Source organism: Strix uralensis, chromosome 7 (assembly GCF_047716275.1).
Source record: "Strix uralensis isolate ZFMK-TIS-50842 chromosome 7, bStrUra1, whole genome shotgun sequence".
Taxonomy (NCBI): domain Eukaryota; kingdom Metazoa; phylum Chordata; class Aves; order Strigiformes; family Strigidae; genus Strix; species Strix uralensis.
The window spans coordinates 15,482,469-15,504,453 of record NC_133978.1 but is presented as its reverse complement, the minus strand read 5'-3'; the positions used below and the strand labels follow the sequence as shown (position 1 = coordinate 15,504,453).

Sequence of the window (21,985 nt, the reverse complement as noted above, 5' to 3'; positions counted from 1 at the left end):
AACACAGAAATAGCTAGTTATGTTTGCTTGATTTTAACTTCGAGACCTTAAAGATAATAGAAAATTACTATTGAAACTTTTTTCCCACCTACCATGGCATTTGAGCCTAGTAACAAAACCCAGAAAAATATATTGTGCTGTCTCCTTGTATTATTTACTGTATATACATCACGTCATTTCTATGTTGCTGTCCTCTGTTTTTCACATATTATGCATTCCATTTATAAGTAACTGGCTCTCGTCTGGCAGCAGTTACCATGGTATTTTCTGGATGCTGCAGAAAACAATAATTGTAATTATTTTCATAATTAATCAAATTGTGGTGAGTTTCTTTCCTTCCATTTGGAGAATTGTAGCAAAAGTTTTAGTTTTATTTGGGCTTCTTCTTAATTAGATTCCCTTATGGGCTGGTTTAAAAAAGAAACAAACCCCAAGACAACAACAAAAGAACTCAACCCATCCTCCACCCAAAAAAAAGGCCTAACCGACCCACCACAGGTATTTACTGGGTATGGTTTGTACAGTGGCCTGAGAACAAAGGTGGCTTCAGAGCCATAAGACTTTTCATCCTGTATCTCACAATAACACCCTATGGCTTTTGACAAATGACTTGACCTCTGTTGGCCAAGTTGGCTGCCGGCGCGAATGAGGCTGAATCCTCCCAGGTCTGTGGAAGTGCATCAGGTTATTGCAGTCATTAACTGACTCCTGTAGGTAATATATATTTCTCTCCATCTGTAAAATGGGGATGGTAATACTTTTCTGCCTGCCTCTCAGTGGGATCTGTGAGGATTAGTTATGTCTCTACAGCAGCGTATAAGTGGTAAGCATGATTACAAAGAACAAGATGCGCAATTACACTGGAGGGGCAGCAAGCTGCGAGTGTCTCGTTACACTTACATAGCAGAGCAGCTGGCTGATGAGCTGTCCTGACCTCTGCAGTCAAACCAGATTTCAGCACAGTTGGCTCATTTGTGGGCTACTCTGATTTCTCACATCAGGACTTCTGTTTTCTAAAGGTGGCATCAGGTAGAGAAATAGAGATGACTGCTACCCACTGAAGCTGTGCACTTCTCTCTCACTTGCCAGAGCAATCTTGGGCATAGTGGATGTGAGCACCTGTAGGTGACTGTCCTTGCCAGAAGGCTGCTCTTACAGCAGTGTAAGGCTTGATGCTCTGGCCACCTGCTTCTCCCATGACAGTCTTCACACCTTTGCTGGCATCACCTTCTGCACATAGGACACAGTTCCTTATAAGATGCCTCTTTCCCTGCTTGCTCTGCTCAGATCCCGCCTAACAACTCAATACTTCTGCAGTGTTGGCAAGAAGTCAGCCAATAATAAGAGTCATATTTATTTTCTTTTATGGACTTCCAGGTACACCACATCTATTTGATTTTGCTTAGACTGTGAGCTTTTGGATGGGCAGCTTCTTGGGTCTTGTCTCCCATGGGCTGCTGCCACGTTGTCAGCATTTTAGCAGTGTTAACCCCTGCTGGCACTGTGACAACTGTATCTTGGAACGCTTGGGACTCCATTTTTAGTTACCCTAAATTTTTCACTGAACAACATTAAAGGTGTAAGTGAAAGGCAGTGCAAGTTCTTTCATTTGTACTCCATGTATGCTTTAAAGCCCTTTGAGCAGTTAAGTTATAGTGAGTGCTGAAATTAATGAGAATGAGTGATAAGAAAGAGGATTTACTTGTGTTTCCATTAGGATCTATTAAGACTAATGTAATCAAATGGGATCAAAACGTTATCACCTTCGAGGGTCATTGTCACTAAATGTAACAAAGTGATTATTCTAGTGTCTTGCCTTAGGGAGAATTAGAATGACTGAAAAAAAAATTAAGAGGTGTGATGCAATGCGTTTAGGTGTGTAACAAACATTTCTTTGAAATGGATGTTAAACAGTTTTAGTCCATGTCAAACAACTGTGTCTGGTTTTCACTTTGAAGCATTAACAAGGAACTGTGATGCAAATAAAGGGCTTATATTTTAAGTAAAAATTCAGTAGAGCAATAGAAACTAATAAAATTAAATTTTTTCTATTAAAAGTACAGGAAATAGGAACTCCAGGTTTAGATTTGGGTGTTGAATTTTGAGTTTGCCAGTTTGCATCTCTTAAAGCTTGATTTTCAAAACCAAGGTGCTGCAGCCTTTCTGACAGACATTAATGGCATTTGAAGTCAGTAATCAGTACAGTAAACGTACTCTTTGGTGTAAATGGTTCTGCAGGATGTTTATAGAATCAACACTGCACGTGTAAGAGTGAAATGGGTGAGAATCTAAACCGTTTAATATCGTGGCACAGTTTCAGTCAAAAGCAGTCGAGATGAAGTGTTCATTAAAATTACCCGCTTCAATAAAGGATTTGAGACACACTTTTGTCCTTACTGTTGCTCTGTTCTGCCAGTATCTCTCATAAGCAACACTATCAGTGCTGGCAGGATAAAGCCCTAAGGATATTAGAACAGCATGATTTTTATCTTGACTGTGTCCTGTTTGATGGGAGCTACTACTTATGGCTCAATGTTCTGCAGTCTAAAATTTAACTTGATTCATGTTGCTAAATTTTGTGCTAGGATTAGCATTGTCTGCCTAAATCTCCCACAGACTGACCTGAGAATATACCCCATAGTTACAGAAGAATAGCATATTGGAGATTAAGGTGACAAACATTTATCTCCACTAATAAAGAATAGACTTGTATTTCATCCATTTCAAAGCTGTGAATTATGGTGTTCACCTCTTGAGTGAGGATTAAACTATTTGTCCTGCCATTTGTTTGGTGTACTTTATTTGTATTTGTTTTATGCACATTGAGCCTTCTCTCACATTTTAAGGAATATTTTTAGAGTGCAGATGTGGGGAAAGCTTTCCTAAATCTTACATTAATTAATGCTTTAAAGGAAGGAAAAAACCAAACATCTCATTTCCCCTCCATGATAATGGAGTAAGTTTTGGGATGCTCGTTGCTACAGAACTTAAGCACCCAGGTATTTTAAATGTGTAAATGACCCAACAAGATCAATACAAGCTCTTAAATTAATGAGGTATTCAGGAATAAGTGATAAAAGCATCTGATCTCTTTCTTCCTTTGGACATGCAATTATGACAAAGGACTTGAGCACGATGGGCAGAGAAGGAAGAAACCAGTCTGTAAAACTTTGAAAATAAGGTAAGATAAATGGCTCACAGTGCTTTTCTGCAGATGGCAAAGACTGACTTGGACTCTACAGGTTATGGTAAAATTGACTTATAGTTTGCAAAGTCCTTTTTTTAGCCATTAGGAGTGTCAAGCTGTTGTCCATAAAGAATATCCAGGCAGAGGGAAGGTCGTATCTTGCTATTTTGGGAACGACTGGCTGTGTAACTGTCAAACAAATAAGCTGAAAGGCACAGGAAACTTGCGTAGCAGTGTGGCTAGGGTATGACCCAAAAGCTGTCTAAAGCCAATGGGAGTCTTTTTTGCAACCTTAATGGCTGTTAAATCAGACCCTGTTTTAATTCAGACCTTTTTATTTCTTGATCTGCAGTCATTTGAGAACGCTGTTATAGACGTAACAAATCTTTAAATAACACTTCAGTCTGAAGACGCTTGCTTGCCTGAGAGTAGTTTCTGAAGCTCTGTGCTGCTACATCTTTTTTCTGCTTTAATTTTCCCGATGTTACTTGTGTGTTAAGTTACACTTAACTGGTAACTTGGCTGCAATACATTAGGTATATTTCTTGGTGTTTATGTATTACAATGAAAAATCATATTTGGGCTCTGAAGGCCCCAAATCAAGATCAAGCTAAGGTCTGTAGGATTTCTTAGCTCTATCTGTGAAATAAATAGCAGTTATACCATAACATTTTGTGCTCTAAATCCTGCATGTTTTTTTGGGAAACATTCAGTGGTTGTGCTTCTGACTTACTGTGTTTGTCAAGCAAGTTTCTCCATACATAAAATGGAAACTATTTTTCATGTTTTCCTAAAACTGTAATGGTACAGTTAAAACAAGGGCTACTTAGGACAGGAGTAGCCTTTACTCTGTTTCTGTAGGGAATAATGCTGGACATCTTTGGTGTATCAAAAGTGAGTAGTAGCTGCAACTGTGTCATTAGGGTCCATCCTTGTGTGGTGTGTTCACTCCTGCCAACCAGCGACATGAGTCCTGAGCAGATAAATGTGCAAGATCTTTCAGGTTGGTGAGGAGGCTAATCTAAAACATGTGAGTGAGCGTCTGATCCCTCTCATTTGCAAGGGTGATTTATGAATAACTTTTTTTTAAGCATACATTTTTCTGTTTCATGGGAGAGGATCAGGGTAGTTCTCAGTCTGGTTTTGAGACACAGGAAGGAGCTATTTTAACATTGATCTTGATTGTGAGAAGGATCTAATGCTAGATGTGCCAAGGATACCATGACCCACGGAGAAGACAGCCTGATTATGGAAAAGTTCTCGGTTTTACTCCTGATTTCACTTGCCCCTTGCTGTTTCACTGCTGCTAGCTCAGGATACTCCTGTCTCAACCTCACTACATGGAGACTTCTAGAGGTGTCATAGAAACTTGTTAGGTATTGTAAAGCACATTGTAAATAATAAGCAGTAGTAGAAAAATAATTATAATATTGTTGAAGTGTAATTAATTCTTCCAGTAAAACTATGAAGAATTAATTCACAAATTGAGAACTCAGATCGGGTTTTCTGTCTGTAAGAATCAAAAGACATTTTTGCGGTCATATTACATTTGCAGTTTATGAAATAACTTATTTTCATGATGTAAAATTACTGAGTATGCAAACTCTCTTGATTGAGTACTTGAAAACAAACATGGCTTTGTAGTAACTTGTTATTTTCCCTGAAGAATACGTGTGCCCTTTCTTGCACTCGGCATTGTACTGCTTCATGTGGTTTTATCTTTGGTATACAACCCACTGTGCTCCAGCTCCACACTTGATTAAATGGCATTATGAACTCTCTAATTATAATACCTTCACTTTATTACACTCAAAAGGATTAGCTCTGGTGGATGGTAGTACAAACGATGTGTAATGTGAACACACTTATTTTAGTTTCCTTATTCGTGTTATTAATATGTGCATTATGATCTTGCCTTCTGGTCACCATCAAGGAGTTAAATATGATCACAGCACTATACATAATGAAGAGATGGTGCCTTTCACGATGCTTTACTATCCATAACCAGTTTTATTGCAGTGGCAAAGTCTACATTGAAATAGGTGTGTCTCACACAAATGCAATATCCAAAATACAATTCTTTTTTGGATTGATGTGAAGCAAGTGTTAAGACATAGCTTTTCAAGCAAGGTTTTGCTAGGGGAAAAAAAAAAGATAATAAGGTGTTGTGTATGGTTTTTGTAGCTAATCTGGAGTCTGGAACCATAATTACAGGAAGTCTAGTGTGATTTGGAAGCCTGTCTTTGGTTTTCTTTAGCTTAATTAACTTCTTAAACAGTGGCAAAGTCTCTGCATGGTCCTCTGTATTTGTGAATTTGTCACTTGTCACTTCAACAAGAAATCGTAGAGGTCCTAAATGGAGTCTCAATTGATTGGCGGTCATATTAAAGTCTGTAAAGCTGTTAACATGGTGCTATCTTCAGACAAGGGTCATGTCATTTTAATAGTAAAATAGCAGTATGGAGAGTTAATGTACCTATTAACTAAAATTCTCTTAATACAGAAAGTCCAGGGAATTTGATCAAAGATGGAACAGAACAGCAATCTGCAGAGACTGGTCTGGGACAAAGTGTGTAGATTAGATCTTACCAGGGACAGAGGAAAAATAGGAAAAAGTCAAAGTTGTGGTGAGGACCTTGCTGAGAAGGAAATAGCGTATTGGACCTTAGATCCAATAGGATGTAGGGTAAGGAAGAAAAAAGCTTAAGAAACACAAATACTGGCGCATGCTCAGTGGAGGACTGGGATAAAAGTGGCTGAAGTTCTGAAGAGAATACATACTTAGGGAGTCGTTGCACCAAAACGCAAGTAATAATCATTCTGGACACAGGAGGAGCGTGACTACTTCTTGAGAGCAAGGGGTAGTCTTCCGCTTTACTCTGAGCAGATGCTCTTGCCTCCCTTTGAACGCAGTCCTCGGGTAGTCCCATGCTAGGTTATGTGATTGCTCCTCCCAGCACTGCTTTTAGCTAGAGCCCATGCAGCCAAGCTCTGGAAGACCCAGTCCCCTTCCCTTCTTCGCAGAGGTGGCAGTCAGCTGAAATGGGATGTGTGTCCCAGGCATGCTGAGGCTGAGACACTGTTTTGGAACAGCCGGTCTGGGGTTGCTACCTGCATCCATACACATTGGATGTGAGTGAAATGCTTTGGATTATCTTAAAATTGAAACAGTGTTGTTGAGGCACTGTGAAAGAAGCATCAGTAATTATTTGAGTGCTGCATTTTAAAATTTTTTTTAAAATACGGGGGGTGGGGGGTTGCCACCAAAAACCTAGTAAGATTATGTAAAAAAAAAAAAAAAAACCAACAAGGAAAAAACCCAGAATGGCAAAACCAGAAAACAAATGACAAAAACCCAGTCATTGAGTTTATTTAGCATCTTGTTTAGCCTGATCATGGGGGAATCATCTCTATAGATATTTTAGGTCCTGCAAATCAGAATTGTGGACTGCCGTTTTGTGTGTTTGCACCAGTGATTTTGCGGTGGGCTGGCAGTGTCTCTGGGTTGAAACCAAGTGTTGGTGGCTGGCAGGCGTGGCAGCCAGCATGTCTAAACACGGTTGGGAATAAGGAGCCCTTGTGCATGCTGAAAAGAGGTGAGATTATAAATGTGAAACTGTTGAAACCATCCTTCATCTTTTGAGTTTAAAGAAATTCAATTTGTTTTAAAAATAGATTCAATACCTAGTTTTCCTGCTTTAACACAGCTTGATGTATATAGGATCTTGTAGAAGGCACGGGGCAGAGGTAGTTTTGGAGCAAAGCAGATCATTGGCAGATTTAGCATCATGTACGTGTGCACCAAGTTATTCTTAGCACGAGTGGAGCCCAGTCAAAAGACTTCTGGTTTGTGTGCTGTTCTGCTGTATTTTAAACTAATGCCGTACATAATTGGCATTAGTTAAGGGTAAAATGTAGTGCTGTTTGCTTACATCATGCAAGGTAAAATTAGTGACCAAATTAATAACAACTCATTTTTCAGCCATGGACTGGAAGTCAGTTGCATGGCAGTACTGTATGGGGAAGAAGCAGCCAGCTCAGTTTTTATATCGTTCTCATTAATATTTTCCTCCTTCTTCTATCCTTTATGTTGACATTAATGTTAATTAGTTACTTGCAGGAACCTAAAAGTATTGATGAAAGCCCGTGAACCCAGTGTGCTTTTGTAAAATTAGTTTCCTGCTTAAGCAGATATTTCTCTAGTAATTGACACAAACCAGCCTCAGATGGGAGGGCAGAGGCAAACTGGTTGCATGATTAATTCCCTATGTTCTGTGGTTATTTCATGTTTATAGTAAAGAGAAGACTGTAAATATAGGGCCAGATGCTCCACCTGTGTCCTCAGCTGAAGATCTGGCCTGAATAATTTATTAAGGTGCTATCCTTTACATTCTCTTCATCTAGAGGTCTTACCATAAAAGCACTAGAATTATAAAACCTTCCTCTTGTTTCCCTTTGCCTTTGTTAAAATAGTGGAACACTGTAGGCGATCCTAATACTGGCGCAGAATAATGAACCAGAGGTGCAAATGCTACAGTGTGTATATTGCAATATGGGAAAAATAGCCACCCATTTGTAACTGTATTCTCTTAAATGCTTACTAATTGCAGGTGTTAAAGTGACTCGTATAATGTTTTAAGGACACACTGAAGCAGTTAGTGGGTTGTTGTTTGGGTTTTTTTTTAATATTAATAAATAGTCTCTCTTGGTATCCCATATAACCTAGGAATAGGAAAATTCACTGAATAAGAACTCATCCCCAATACCATTTTCTCATTGAAGGGCTAAGTAGTTAACCTGGTGCCAACCTTCTGGCTTTAGTGTGATCTCCCAAATAGCACAGAAGCTTGCTGCTTTACACACTGACTTTCGAACAGCTAATATTCCCTTCTTACGGTGTCTTACAGGTCAGCTAATCCTCTCTGTTTTGTTTCCTGATTTTCCTTTTTGTGTAGGAATGTCTAAATATTGTAAAAGGTCAGGTGGTTTCTGTCTAAGTAATGGATTGCTCCAGGCTTTAAAAATGATGCCTGTTTATGGCCCTGCCATCTGCAGGAGCAGCAGCCTATCATAAAGTTACTGTATTGATCTGTCACTAGTGCTGTCTTGTCTGCCAAATGAAAAATGGCTTAAACTCATAACCTGGGCCAGCAGTTTTCTTATTGTAAACCAGACAAAAATGCTATTGATCTTCTTTGCTGAAGTGTTCTTTTCACAGCTTGCCAGCATCAACACACTGTTGTCCTTACTCAGGGCTAATTAGCTAATAATTTAATGCAACTGAGACAGCAGTCTCAGTTCGGTTTAGCAGCAAGGGAATATGCTGTAACTTCAAAAGTATGGGACCTTTTTAAAGCATGGTCATGCTTGCAGTGCTTGTCTCAACTTTTATGCTCTCAATTCAAGTTTGATTCCCTCCACACTAAAGAATAACAATCTTGTTAGATTGAGGTGTGCTGTCGCTTTAGGATTTATAGGAAGCAAAACCCAGATGTGGTGTTAGTATCTGTAGTCTTGTATGGTGCTCTTGGTTATGCACTCGTACTTTAGCTTTATGGTCGCTTCTTGAGTGAAATCAAATAGTTCATTGAATTAATCATGGGAACCCTGTAGTTCGTGAGCTACAGACCAGACAGGTTCAGTCACATCTGAGAAACAGTCAATTATACTTTTTTGGTTGGTTGATTTTTGCTGTGTTGCTTTTTTTGGTAAAACACCAACCAAAAAAAAAAATTCCACTGCTATATTGTTTTAAATCAAAGTTTATATGATGGATCCTTCTTCCTAAGAAATACATTTTCTTAATCCTCCTACTGCTATGGAGAGCAGAACATTGCAAGGAAATTCAGGTTGGAAGCATGGGAAAGATGTAATCTGCTCATACATGTTGAAAACTCACAGGAGTCTTCCACAAGGTTTTTTGATCTTTTTAATTCAAATATTTGGATAATTATGTGTATGAATGGAGATTGCTTCCAGTTCCTAAGTTGCATATAAGAAGCAATTGCTACAACTTCAGATGAGGGGATGGCTTAATGTCATTCAGTCCATGTTTAATCTTGTGGGTGAGTCTCCTAGCTTGTCTCATGATGGTGAAAGATACAGCCTGTACAGTGTTTCTTTTAGAATAAACAGTAATAAAAGCTTCTGAAATATAAGCATTTTGCCAAAAAGAGATGGCAGATATCATCTAGCAGTTTTCAGCTGTTACATATTTTTTAAAAGTTCTTGACCAAAGGCGGCTACTTCTGTATTCTTTGCCCAGCCAATGTAGGCCATATCTTGGTTTATATTTCAGAATTACGCATGATTCAAGTTGTATCTTTGTTTCTGTTCCACATTGCTGAGCACAGTCTGAGGCAGGGTGTACAGGAGGCGGAAGAAAACAGATAATCCCTCAGGGAAGTTTTTCTTTACATTTCATACATTAATTTCTCTGGAGTGTGGGTGCATATGTTAACTTTGTATATGAAAAAGGAGTTTAATCTATGAGGACACTTAAAATTTGCTTGAAATAAGGGAACTTTTAATCTCTGAAAGCATCCCCAAAGTGCAATTAACTACTCTGATGTCCTGATGACTCAACAGATGCCTCTGTAAACTAGAACACATCTGTCAGATTACAGAACTGATATGCCACTATATGTGATTTAAAATGACTGCCCATAAATGGACGTATTGTGATAAATATCATATAGATGGCAAGGATGTCTGTCTTTTTGATAGTCCTGTAATAACATTTTCACATCGCACTATTCATTGTCACTCTCTGGAAGGTTGCTATAATCATGTGAAATGGCCAACTCTTCCTTCGTATCTTTGTAAATTTGTTTGGGTTTTTCTGCATCTTCTTGGCTTCTTTTTAATGCATGCAGGCTGTTGAGAGGTATTTTTAATAAAACAGTAGAACTAAAGATTTTTCTAAGCCTTTCTGAAGCTTCCCAGTAGCCAATTCAACTGATTTTTAGACTGCACTCCATCTGTCTAGGAAAGAAAGAAAATACATTAGTAGTCCACACATGAGCAGCTTATTAGTTCATTTGGTGTGTGCAGTACAGTGATTCAAGACTGATCTAAAATATTCATCCACAATTACTGGCGAAGCACAGTTCAAAGTGCTTCAAATCTGTGGGTTTGACTGAGAAATTTAAGGAAAATAGCTGCAAATTGATTCTGTATGTAATTAATGAAACATTTCATTCTTATGTAAATATTAAATGCTTGGGTATTTTTTTCCCTTTTTTTACTTTCCTCTTACTGAGCTCCCCCTCCCTGACCTCCATTATATGTTTGTTTGTTTTATAGGATGGTGGGTGGGCTGGCATGGGGGCATATTCTCTTGAGAGGAAGAATTAATAGCTGAGTCCTGTGACTCATTCACTGAGCAAACAGCTGTTCTCCCTCTAATTCACCCCTCCTCAGATGTCCATCCCACCCCCGGAGAGGAGCTGCCAGAAGGCAATGTTTGCCTCTGCCTCAGTTGTTGAAACTCTCCGTCCGCTTTCTTCACGAAAATTCACTCTCCTTGACCGAACCACCCCACGCACACGTAAAGCGGAGGTGCGGGTGCGAGCCCCCCGGCCCCCTCAGCTGCGGGGAGCCTCCCCTCTGTTAGAGGGACATGGCAGACAGCCAGCGGCAGCCACATCTCAAAGTGTCTGAGCAAGATTTTCCAGGGCTCGCCTCATACAGAATAGTGGCTTTGCCATAGCAGTGACTGTTCCGAGCCGGGGCTGGAGGCTGGTGGCTTTAATACGGGTTAAAAGCTTTTGGTGTGTTGGAGAGAAAGGACTTTCAAGGACAGGGGAGAAGTGAGTGGATGTTCATGTGGATGTAAGGAGTGGAGTTGGTGAGGCAGGGCTGGGGTTTTGTTTAGGGTCTCTCCCTCCCTCTTCCAGTGTCACTGAAAATTAATCCGAGTTTTACAGCTGCTATCAGTTTAAGAACAGCCTGCAGTAAAACTTAGAAGATCCCGAGGCAAACTTCATCTTGTTTTGAAGTGACTGTCTTGCCAGCTCAGATGTCGGCACAGAACACAGGTTGTGCAACATTGCCTCTCTTGGCTGCCTCTGTGAGCTGCAGATGACCTCGAGTTTCAGCGTGGGCAGCCTGGCAGGGCTTGGCATGAGGGGAGGCCCTGGACCCTGCCCTGCAGCCCTCCAGGGGACCAGAAAACCAGGATCCAGGGCTGCCAGTTCGGGAGTACTTGCATAAGGGCTTGTGTGACAGACAGCAAGGAGTGCTCATCTACTGTGACCAAATGACTTAAAGGGAAGAGTGGGGGAAAGACTTCTTCTAGCTATTAAATCCCAAGATATGACTTTTCCTTTGAGGCATCTGTGCTATTATTCCTTTTGGTGCTTTTATTTCTATGACGTTAATTTGCATTAAAGGCTTGGATCTCTCAAATTGTTTTTGCCTGCATTTTTCTTGGCTTGCAGTGTTGCAGCTTTCCTGCCATCCGCCTCCCTGGCCAATAGCACCACTCTCACAGGCAAAGCAGGCAGTAGCCCCCACGCTACACCGTGTGCAGACATAGGTTCACATGTGCATGTATGTGATGCTTAATGTTACAGAAGGTGGTTAGAGTATGGTAGTACTCAGTGAGCTGATTGTGAAGAAAAAGGCCTTGGCAGTAGATAGATTTGAACTTGAGCGAAATGCTTAGCTTCACTTTTGAAGATATGTGTTCATCCCTAGCATACCTGCTAGGGACAGTGGTTAAAACCAATGAAATTAGTGTGTGTAATTTTAAAATAATGAGTTGACTGGCAGCAATATAGGATGTTAAAATTACCTTTTTTTTTTTTTTGTTCCACAGGCATGAACTTGTTTCCATTAATGTGGGTCTTTAGCACATCACTTGAACTGTTTTCTGTTCAAATGCTTGTTTACTGGTGAATTCCATTCTGATTTAACTAAAAGGGAAGAAATACCCTTCTCATCTCCACTCTGATGAGTGAAAGATAATGGCAGGAATGGAAATCTGTATATTGATCAAGTTTAAAAGGTTATTAGGCAGGGACGGTAAAAAAAAAATGTGCCCCTGATTTCACATTGCTGATCTTTAAACTTTATTTCAGATAGGAGAATGTGGAAGAAGGAGATGGGTTATATATGTTTTCTTTAGATACTTTAGTAAGAGCTCTTAGATACAGTTCTTCAGTTTTGAAAATGAATGCAGCTAATTCTTGACTTCCTCTGTTTCAAGAAGTTAAACTGGAGGGGTTTTAGCTTTCTGCTGCTAAGGTCAGAGCCATCTTGTCATCGTTATTTAGGCAAGTAGACAAAAGCAAATTTGGGGGATTTCATAAAATTCTACAAAAGGGTTTTAGTAAATGGGTGATCCAGCTCAAAACTACAGGACACAAGTCAGGGCGGTATTTTCCACATGAAAAAATTGTTTAAAAGTACCTTTTAGCTAAGAAGAAATGAAGAGTTTTTCCTTATAAAACCTGGGCACAAAGCTCTGAAAGTGTTTAAAGCTTTGTGGGTTTTGCTTGTTCTTAAAGTTGTCTTTAAAAACCATTTTTCCTCACTTTTGTGCTCCTTTTCTGCATATGTGTATTGCTGTATACGCAACCCTGTTTTGTACTGCATTAGGGAAGGTTTTCTGACAAGATGAAACAAAACTTCTTGTTTATAAACAAAAGATGTTTAGTGTACTGAAACAAAGTCAAAAAGATACACCACCACCATCACGAGTGTGGTGGTTTAAGTTTCTTTCACCCCAGTGTTTTTCCCTTAATGTAGGGTGTTGTTTTTTTTTTTTCCCCTCACCAGCAAAGATAATGCACGTGTATTACATGCAGCTCTAAGCAGTTTGCTTTGCTATGGTGCTTAAGTACTAATGCCATAAAGATTTAAAAAAATATTCTACTGCCAAATGTAAGACATTTGTTAGTCTCAGAGATGATGGCTTAATTTTTAGTATTCCTTGGTGTTTTGTATCGTGACATTTCTTATGACCTACAATTAAAATGACTTTAGTGAAGTCTCAACTTATATCCAGATTGCTGAGTGTGGTTGAGTGTCTCCAGGGAGAGCCTTGAACCGCTCGCTAAATCAATTTGTTCTTTTCTCAAAACAGATTAAATATGTTTTACCACTGTAAATTAAAAAAACAAATAACCCCATATGACATAACTGCTACATGTAAAATTAAAAATGCGCTCTGCGCATTTTGAAGGGTAGTAATTTTGATGCCAAAGCTGTACTGATAGTATTCCACCAGAGAGAGAAATGAATGGTTAAAAACAAGCATGTCTAATCCTGTCTTGCTGTTCTGCTAGTCTTATTTGAGAATTAAGTTGATGGCACACTACTTGGGTGGGTGCTAACTGCTAGATGTGGCAATAATCTTCTTTAGCACAGCCTGAGACACTCTGCTTCCACTGTACTGCCTCCCTGGAGTTAGATTTATTTTTATTTTTTAAAATAATTTGTCTTGTTCATGCCTACTGCTTTCTTTTCAGGTCAGCCTTTTACCTATTCCTTTAGCAAGATTAGCTGCAGAACTTGCTTGTGACTCACCTGTACCCTTAGTCGGTGCTTCAAGTATAATTTTAGTAGACTCCTCTTGCCTACAGTTTATTTTGTATCCAACACACAGGAGAAGCAGAAGGGGAATCAGTAGCTTCTGGTGCTCTGCAAATCTGTGGAGGGTAGGCAGGCAGCTGTACATAGGGAGAGTCAGATGCACTGGCTGTGCCAGAAGCAGCCTTTGTTCCTTCAAACCACTTCCATGGCTGTGCTTGAGTGGGTTATTGTTTAAGGCTGTGTAAGTACAATAGGATATAAGGGAAAGGGAAGGGGAAAATTTTTCTAAAATAGAACAAAACAAACTAAAAAAGTTGCTACAAAAATAGATGGCAAATGGTCTCTAATAATGGGATTTTACAAGAGATGTCCAATCTTCAGAACAATGGTTCAGTTTGAGCCAAGGTTAATAGTGCTCCTTATCCTATGCCTGTGAGCTGGCAACTCAGTCCTCTGCTACAAACACATGCAGTCTAACATGCTACTGTCTGCTGCGGACTAGATAGGAGCTGTTACTACCATGGTCACTTACGAAATGATAATGAATTGCAAACTTTAATTGTTTTGGATTCATCTGCCCCGGGCTCATTTTTGCTGTTGCCGGCTGTGAGGCTGGAGGAGGAGCAGCTGGCTGGGGCGGGCGCGGAACTCCTCTGGGCTGGCTCCCTTGCACAGAGTAGACACACCAAATCTTTCTTGTTTCAGCTCAGGCCAAAGCCACCTGCATCAGGTTGTTGTTTCACAGCAAAGCTGTGGCGTGTGTCTTCACAAAATGCACCGAAGCGCCTGTTCTCCCAGTCCTATTTCCCTGTGCCTGCTTACACCCCTTCCTCCCTCCTGGTGCTGCATCTCCTGATCCAGCCTACTGACTCGTGTGCAGCCCCTTAAATCTGGGGTGTGGGGCTGGGAGGGAGGTGGGGTGCAGTGCTCCCCCAGGAACTTGCGGGTTTCCAGGGTTGTGACAGGAGAGCAGAGACATGGAAAACAGCGATGTTGGCCTGGTGGCTTTAGGTGCGCTGGACCCATCTTAAGTTCACATACAGCATGGAAAAGAGAGCTGGGTTGGAAAAGTGGTTCTTCCAGTAATGAGAATTTTATGGAACAAGTTGGGAGGAGCAAAGGATTTTGTTGTCGTAAACTGAAGATTATGATATTGCTCACTGCTGCTGTTAGGTCTTATATATGGAGGGTATGACACAACCCTAATGTTCTCTTCCATCTCAAAGTGAGGAAATTACAACTTCATGGCTTCCTGTAGCAGAGCAAAAGTGTACTCCAGTTATGCTTTGATTTTTTTAGATAACGTGAAATACAATTTTGAGACTGAGTTAATTTCTGTTTATGCAGAGAAAAAAATTAAAGGTAAATTTTTGTTAAAAATTGGGAAAACTAACCAAGGAAATGGTGACTGAATAAATAAAACTTTTGCTTTTACCCCAGTGAAAAATAGGGGGGAGAAAACCAAGTAAAAACTTAAAATATTTATTACTGAGATTCTTTCTCATTTTGCTCTATGCTGGTAGCATTCTGCCTAACGGTGAGCCTGGAAAACCTCCCAGGAGGACTGGTGACTGGTTGCAGTAAAAATACAATACAGCAACCACAGGTTTGATGGTGTGTCTTGAGTGGCTACAGCATTCGGCACAGCGAGCTTCACCATCGTGGCCCCCTGCGATCTGCCCTGCAGGGACCTGCTCTTGTTTTGGGAACAAACTGTATCAGGAAGAAATGCTGTAGTGTAGGAATGCTGGCTAAGGGTTTGCATGGGACTTCAGGGTGTGGGGAGCCCCGGTGGGATGCAGGCAGGGGGCTGATACCAGGCTTGCTGGGGCAGGGAGGAGGATGTGTTCAGTGGTGCCAGGCGAGGAACATGGCAGGTTTCAGTGCAGGGTGGCTGCTTTCTGTTCCTTTCTGCTGCTTGTGTTTGGAAGGACTGATTGTCCTTTCTGTTCTATCAGATGAACGTCTGCATTCTGCAGCCATGTGGCTGCTGCGTTTTGGTGCGATTTGTGCTTTTTGGTTCTTGTTTTAATAAGGGTTATTGAGGACCAAGTCTAAGTGTAGGCAAAGTTGAAAGTTTGAAGCTGCAGTCCCTCTGCCCCCCATCTTTCTGCTTTCTTCCCCCTAGATCTTTTCTTCCCAACATTAATCTCCTTCCTTACCCCATCTCTGCCCAGGAAAGGAGCACACCAACCTGCTTTGAGCATAGTCTCTCTCTCTTTCTCCTCTTTCCTTATCCAAAACCCCCACCTATTTTTCATTGCTTAGTTTAGCAACATTGTATGCTTTTCTTTCATGTAAAACTAGCAGACTACCCCTTTTTCAGCAGGGGACAGCATCCGATGTTCTTCAGCCATACACATGGTGTTGATTTTGAGTTGCTTTCAAATTTCAAAAAAGCCCAAGTTTTTAGAAACTCCTGAGTTGATAGAGGATTATGATACCTAACAAGGACTGCATATAATATTTAAACACTCTGTAGAGCTTTGTAATTTTCCCACATAGCAGAAGTACACTTGTTGACCAGTAAGCTTATTTAGGAAGCGCAGCACTTTGTGTTCTTTGCTTATGACCCAGTTACAGCCCTGGATAAATGAGAAGTTGGGATTGCCGACATGTTGTGGTTTTACAGAATTTTGAGTTTGAACATATTCTGCAGTTCAGGGAGAATAATGCTGGAACTTGGAAATAACTTGCGAACATAGAAAAATACCCTGAACTGCACCTGCCTTGTATATTTCCCTAAGAAGGCTGTACAACACACTTAACTGTCTATCTTTGCAGTATTTCTGTTTTCCAAGAATTTCCCAGTGTGTGTTTTGTATTTGCTATCTTTTCATTTTTGTTTGGGTATGTTGAAGCCAAGTGGTATTTAGTGTATGGAAACTGAAGGGTTTGCTCTTGGTTAGCCTCAGAATTTTTTTTACAGTTAGTTAAGTCTAGCACAGGCTGACTGCTGGGGTGTAGACACTGTGAGATATCCTGGGATCCCTCTTGCTTTCCTCAGAGGATAAGGCTGAGGAAGAGACACAGGGCTCTGGGAATTGGCAGCCACCAGGTGGGACCAGGACATGGTGAGAAAGCAGGGAAGGTTGCTTGTGCTTGACCCAACTCCATTGCAATGATATGGCTGTGACTTAGGAAGCCTAAAGATGAACTCTGTGTTGCTTCCCTGCTGGATTTCTTCCAGTTCCCCCATCAGTGTTTCTTATATGCTTTAAGACTTGCTGTGATGCACAGTTTGCTCTGGGTGTTTTCCTGATGTATATTCATCTTGGTAAAATCACTAAGAACCAGAGTGCCATGTTAAAAGAAAAATGTTGAAACTGTGTGGTATATTGGGCCTAAATTGCTGGGTTTGATGGAGGGGCTGCAGGGGTGGGGGGCATCGCCTGGGCTGCCCTTCAGGAATGCCCCTGAGGGACCGTGACTGCACCAGACTGGAGTGAGGGCACTCCTGTGGGACTGCAGCCACCCCAGGCCAGAGCAAGGACATCCTTGGGGGACTGGGACCAGTGGAGGGGGAGTCCAGGCTGGGACAGAGGAATCCCAGTGAAGCAGTAAGGAGCAGCAGAAGGACAAATGAGAAGTGAGGAGAAGCAGACAGAAACCACTGCACACAACCCACAGCCTCCTGTGCTGCCTGTTGCCTCACCGAAGGTGCTGGGCTGAACTGAGTGTAAGGCATGGCAGAAACAAGGGAAGTTCCTCTAGGAAAGGGGGGGAGAAAAGGTGTTTGACTCAAGTCGAGCCTTGGAAAGATGGAGGAAGAGATTTTCCCTCTGTGTTTGCTGAACTGCTTAGTCTCCTTTTTTCCCTCAACTCCTGAAACAGTAATTAAAAGTGTGTTAATTGGCAATAAATAAAGTAAAATTATGTAAAATTCCCTGAGCTGAGATTGTTTTTCCCATGATGTAGAGACCACAAATTTTGGTGATTCTTGTACTACTTTTCCAGTTTTTGAGTCTTTGGGGTTTACCTTAATCACCTTTACAGCTTTGCTTTTGAACTTTGGAAGCCTAGAGATAATGTCCTTTAAAATAAACAAAAATCTGACAGTTGAAATTTTTATGTGATAATGACACTTTGGAGAGCTGGCTTTAGGAAAAGTTCTTAGTATTACAGGACACAATAAAATCGCCAGAGTTGGCAGCCCTGCTGTGTTTCCTCTCCTTCCTCCTCTCAACTTCTACAGCCTTCTTTCCTTGTGTTGGTTGTCTCCTTCACTGTATTGATTTTTATGGTGTAATCTACTCGGAGCAAGGGTTTTATCTATTATGCACTGGTAATGCACCACATGTACATTACTATAGAAATAATCTAATACAAAGTGCCTGGGTTTTCAAGCATCGAGTGGTTCATAGCCAAAAAAGCATTTGGCCAAAAAAACCTGCATTTTTGTGCTCCCTCTGCTGGATCTGGAAGAGGAGGAAACACTCCTGGGCCTGAGTGCGGCTGGTTCCCACCTCACTCTGCCCTGACTCGCACCTGGCCCCTGCCTTACCAGGCACCGGTGGGTACTTGCGGGAAGGACTTGAGGCTTTCCAGTGTCTGCTCGTGCATCTGCCTCATGGGATGTGAACCGGGTGTGAATGTGAAAGGGTGGAGATGGTGTAGCATCGAGTTGTGCCACAGTGAGGCCACGGTTTCACACCTGGAAAGGGTGGCTGATGCCAGGTTTAAGGTGTTTCCAGTTGTGTCCTCTTTGGCACACATCTATTCTCATTTTCAGGTGTAGCCTGCTACCCCGAAACTGTGCCAGTGCGGCTGTTTTGGAGATCTTCCTAGAAATAGGATGAGAGAATGGATCAGGCTTTAATAAAAAGCTAATTGTGTTTTTAGAAACTGATTCTAGTTCAGAGCAAAGTGTGCTGGCAGAGCTGGGGCTGGCGTGAGGGCACGGGAACAAGCTGGGGTGGCGGTGGGGGAGATAGTAGCCCCTGAGCAGGTTGTGTGGTGAAACCAGGGAGCAGATGCTGGTGGGGACAGTGCCAGTGTCCTTAGAATAAGCTTGGACTTGATTTGTGAAAGGAGTGGGTGGTCCGTAATGTGAATTCACAGAAATGTTAATGGCGATAGCCCTTTTAAGAGGTGCTTTATAAAACAAAGTAGGAATTGTGGTGCCAGTTTTACAGATGGGCAGAACTAAAGCACAGAGGAGGGGAGAGAAGGTTGGCTTTGTGTGTTGCAGCAGTGCAGTTTAAGCTGGTTTAAGCAGCCTCTGTTCTTACCCTCTGCCATCACGGCTGATCACTCCTGTCCTGTGCCCGCTCCCTGTGTTGTGTTGGCACAGCTGTTTACGAGACAACATGCTGAAGGAAATTAGTTCCCCCAATCCAGCTAACCATGCAGCTGCACAAATGCAGGGTTGGAAGCAAACGTCCAGGAGAGAGAAGTGAGAGGTAAAGTTTAAGCTGCCAAGTAAATGCTACTGCCCAGTTTGCCAAAGTCCCATCCCATCGCACCTGGAATGGTACCCAGCTCCTGGGGCAGACAGAACAGAAGTTTATCCTTTGGAGGAACAAACTTAGAAGATGGATAAATAACTAATTCCAGATTCATTAAAGACCCAGTCTACATTAGCTGAGAAAGTCATGTTAACACATACTAAATCTGAATCAATTAACATGTTTTTCCTGGCTTGTATAAGCAGAACAAAAGCACTGGGGAAAACTTCTGGATGAGAATAAATATGTTCTGGGGGAAAACATTCACAGTTCAATGAGGCCTTAAAAGCCAATCATTCACCCAGGGTGCCTGTCAATATGTAACTTCTCCAAAATTGCCATTTGTTGTGAGACAAGCAAACCAGCAGAGTTCCCGTCTGAAGCAGACGGTCCCTTGGTGGCACTGTACGTGTTGGGGTGGGATGAGTGTTTCTAACATATGGTTTTCAGACGTGTTTTTATTCTTTGTGAATTATCAGTGCATAGAATAAATATGACTGCAGAACAAAAATTGAATGCGACTAACAAGTTATTAGTAATAAAAAGCTTAAGGTTTTTCTTCTGCATTTTTTAAGTCACCTGTGACTTTTGCATCATACAAGTTGTTATGGAAGTGTCTGCTCCCACAGCTGGTCCTTGGGGAGGAACCTGGACTGGCCATGAATTGTGCACCTTCCTTTTTTTTTCATAATACTTACTTTTTCATATTTGATGGAAAATTCTTTTGCATGAAAGTTATTTGGAAGTTACTCAAAAGAGAAGCAAAATGTGTTCCTTCAGTCATGTTCCTTCAATATTTGCTGAGTTTTGGAGCCTAGTAGCGTAAGGCTGTAAGGACACCTTGTCTGCCTGCTGAAACAGTGTGTAACAAAATACATACTGCCCATAAAAGTTCCCCCGTCTCCCCTTGCAGTCTTCATAGTTAAAAAGCATTTCCTAGAAGTCGCAGTGCTGTGCCAATGTAATCCATAAACTTGCTTTGTTTTGCTATAGACAGGATGGTGGTTTCGAGGTATTTTGGTATATTCGTTTAAGCAGAGTTTGGGGGTTGGTTTATTTTTTTTTAATGGCACTTAGCTCGCAACAGTCAGCGAGTACCCTTTATAAAGAGAATAAAAGAGACTTCAGCATGACCTTTAACTGAAATAAAAATTACCATTTGGCTCAGAAAATTCTGATAGAAACCTCAACAGAATTCTTATTATCTTTTCCTCATCTCATTGTTACAGGCAAGAAAACGTGTAAGACTTAAACTGCTGGAGTGAGTCTCAAAAGCTTGGGGGGGTGGCAGAGCTGGGCTGGATCTGCAACCCAGGCTCAGATCTGGTCCTCCAGGCTTGGTCCTGGGACTCCTAAATGCTCTTCATTCATTTAAGGTTTTTTCAGTGAGCCTCTTCAAATGCTGACGTGTTATGCAGGAGAATGGAAGCATGATCTGTCTGTATTTTGATTGCAGGAAAATGAATCTTGTTATGTGAGGGCATTGAGGAAACAGTCCCCTGCTACAGAGAGGAAGAAAGGCCGTTGGGAAATATACAGGTAGGAAAACTTTATGGACCACCAGGTGGTAAAAAAACTTGTGGGCCTTCAGTCTTTTTTCAGACGCTGCACTGTGTTTTATGTTTTAACAGCTGATCTGGTCACTATCAAAGTTTATTTGTTGTTTTAAGAAGCAGTCCTGTTTGGTCAATTGATTGCAACAACAAAACACTGCAAGCAAACCCCTCAGCACAAACATTCCTCGGGCTATCCCTGGCACAATATTGATCCTGATACAGAATACAAACAAATTACTCTTTGCATGAGCCATTCGAGCTATAAAACAGAGCAATAATATGTTCTACTTGCTGCCAATAAATGTGCATTTATAATAAACAAAGTAGAAATCCCTGAGTAGAAATGAACAGTAGTTTCAATAATGTGTTCAATAGCTCATGTCCCGCTGTTGTACAGAATTAAAAAAAGAGTGGGCACTACAGGGTTTCTGTTGCCTCCCACCCTTAAGAAAAATAATCTTTGCAAGCTTGTTCTGTTGTTGCTTTTGTGTTGTTTTGAGGTTTTTAAGATATTTTAAGTATTTTATAAAGCAACAGGTAATCTCATTTTTGCCTTATTTCCAGTGTAGCTCAGAGCTTCTCAAGAATTTGGTCTACTTCTTAATTTTCTTGTGGACCAGCTGCCTTTCCTTACACTGTTATGTGGGTCACCTCCACTTTAACTCCTTGTCGTATCCCTGTGGCATTTCCTTATATTGGGGAATAGCATTAAAGACACTTTCATGTATTGTAGTTGTTTTGAATGCAGCTGAAATTAGTGGGGGGGGGGCGTCAGTACCCTTGTGCCCATCACCACCGAGGGTTCGTGGATGATAACTGAACCCATTTCCAAAAGAAAAAAAGTTAATGATCATCAGAACATAAATTTTTTTAGTTTTTGATTTTATATTTTTTAATCTGCCCTACTGTGCTCATACAATCCTCCTCCCCCTCATCCATATTTTTAGTGCTGCACTTTGATGAGCTACAGACAGTTGACCTGAAGGGATTTCTTGATGAACATTTCTGTCTGCTCTCAGCCTTGAAAAACTCAACCTTTTCAAGAGCTGGATGGGAGAAAAATGTGTAAGACTAATATTTATAGGCTGAAAGAGAGGGGAGAGGAAAGACTAAAGTGTAAAACTTGCTTCCAGCAGAAATGCCATCCCTCTTTTAGCTCTGATAATTAGAAGCATTTCTGACATGGCTACAAAAGCAAGTTAGAGGTGTGTGCCTGCCGTTTGCTGTGTTTTGTGCTGCAGGACTGTTTTCCTTTT

At 41.1% G+C, this 21,985-nt stretch overlaps 1 protein-coding gene across 8 annotated transcripts in view; it reads left to right on the top strand.

The window, feature by feature from the left end:
- ZMIZ1 (zinc finger MIZ-type containing 1) overlaps positions 1–21,985 on the top strand; it is a 360,677-nt gene that overhangs the window by 102,746 nt on the left and 235,946 nt on the right. For all 8 annotated transcript variants that reach the window (XR_012629622.1, XM_074874528.1, XM_074874527.1 and 5 more), the window contains exon 3: positions 20,630–20,712. The gene's annotated coding sequence lies outside the window, so the exon portion shown is untranslated. The remainder of the gene's footprint in view (positions 1–20,629; positions 20,713–21,985) is intronic.